This window comes from Microtus ochrogaster, chromosome 16, assembly GCF_000317375.1.
Source record: "Microtus ochrogaster isolate Prairie Vole_2 chromosome 16, MicOch1.0, whole genome shotgun sequence".
NCBI classification, from domain to species: Eukaryota; Metazoa; Chordata; class Mammalia; order Rodentia; family Cricetidae; genus Microtus; species Microtus ochrogaster.
The window spans coordinates 59,234,265-59,235,759 of record NC_022018.1 but is presented as its reverse complement, the minus strand read 5'-3'; the positions used below and the strand labels follow the sequence as shown (position 1 = coordinate 59,235,759).

The window sequence follows — 1,495 nt, the reverse complement described above, 5'->3', positions numbered from 1 at the left end:
TCGAACTCACAGAGATCCGCCTGCCTCTGCCTCCCGAGTGCTGGGATTACAGGCGTGCGCCACCACCGCCCGGCTCTACCTTTAATCTCTTCATCTGCGAGGCAGGAGTATATCTGTGAGTTCGAAGCCAGGCTCGTTTACGTAATAAATTCGGTCGCAGACAGAGCTACATAGGCTATCTCAAAACCTTTTTTTTTTTTGGTTTTTCGAGACAGGGTTTCTCTGTAGCTTCAAAACCTTTCTTACGTCCACCCGCACTTCAAGCCTCACCAAATCTCAATTCCCAGTTTTCCTCTGCCAAGTAAGTAGAAGATAACGCAACGACCATAAATAGCGATCCTTAGAAGGATGCAGGCATAGATATCCTGAGATCATTCAAGGGTCAGGACACGGGTGGACCAGCAAGGAAGCCTCACTGATTAGCTTCCAGAGACCTACATCTTGCCGTCCCAGCAAGAGTCTGGAGCAGTGGGTGAGAACCGAGGGAACTACCGAAGCCGGCTCTTCCCCAGGTCGGGCGGCCACAACGCCTGCGAGCTTCCTGCGGGGGAAGGAGTGCTGCCCCGATGCGCAGGGGCCTACGTCGTGTTCTGCGCTCTTCATTTTACGGGGCCAAGGCGAAAGTGACTTGAGTCAGTTACAGCGACCTGAAGGCCTCGCCAGGCCGGCGCCCCTGCCTGGGCCGCGGCGTCCGCCCGCCCTCCCGCCCGGACCGGGCCGTTAGCACAGCGGGTTTCCCGGGCCCGACGGAGGGACGCGCAGACCCGCAGCACTGGGAGCTAGCGAGCCGCGACGGGGAGCTGTGGAACCCCGGCCGATCACCGACCTGGCCATCCGCCTCGTGTCGCCACAACCGTGGGCTCCCCGGCCCGGCGAGGCACCGCCGCGCGCTCCCTCTCCCGTTCGCGGGCTCTTTCCCCTCCCCGCTTCCACTTCCTACCGCCCACCTCGCGGCCGTCCCTCCTCCAGACCCGCAGCCACCCCCTCGGGGCTCGCAAACGCCCAGGCGCCGCCCCCTCCGCGGCACACGTGAGCGCCCGTGGCAAATCTCGCGAGAGCGCCGTCCCCCCCCCTCCTCGCCCCCTCGCGACAGAGTGCGCGAACGAGAGAGGAGGAGGGCGCTCCGGGCGACAGCGCTGCAGACGCCATTATCCTCTGTGCCTCCGCTGCACGGACGTCGCCGTCGTGCTCGCTTCCCGCTCGCCTGCGGCCCCTCACGTAGGTGTCGGAGGGGACGGGGCCGTGGGGAAGCAGCGGGTCCTGGGAACGGGCGGGCGCCGCGGGACGGCGGGCTGCTCGGGAGGGCGTCCCAGCCCGGGTGGGTTGTCCCAGGCCCCGCGGCCTGCCAGCCCGAAGGGAGTCGCCGGCGGGAGGCGGGGTTCTGGGCGCCGTCATTGACGCGGCCGGGAGCCAATCGCCGCGTGCTCGCGCCACCGCAGACGCCCGGGCAGCCAATGGGGCGCGGCGCCGAGGCGGGAGGGGGTGGGTCCTCGGC

The 1,495-nt window shown here is 66.4% G+C and overlaps 2 protein-coding genes across 6 annotated transcripts in view; one reads left to right on the top strand and one right to left on the bottom strand.

Moving 5' to 3' along the window:
- Rmi1 (RecQ mediated genome instability 1) overlaps positions 1-1,008 on the bottom strand; it is a 9,377-nt gene extending 8,369 nt beyond the window's left edge. Inside the window, exon 1 of one of the 2 annotated variants that reach the window (XM_005355295.3) lies at positions 827-1,008. The gene's annotated coding sequence lies outside the window, so the exon portion shown is untranslated. The other variant, XM_005355297.3, reaches the window with a different exon arrangement.
- A 78-nt stretch (positions 1,009-1,086) lies between these two features.
- Hnrnpk (heterogeneous nuclear ribonucleoprotein K) overlaps positions 1,087-1,495 on the top strand; it is an 11,297-nt gene continuing 10,888 nt past the window's right edge. For all 4 annotated transcript variants that reach the window (XM_013349178.2, XM_013349177.2, XM_005355294.3 and 1 more), the window contains exon 1: positions 1,087-1,218. The gene's annotated coding sequence lies outside the window, so the exon portion shown is untranslated. The remainder of the gene's footprint in view (positions 1,219-1,495) is intronic.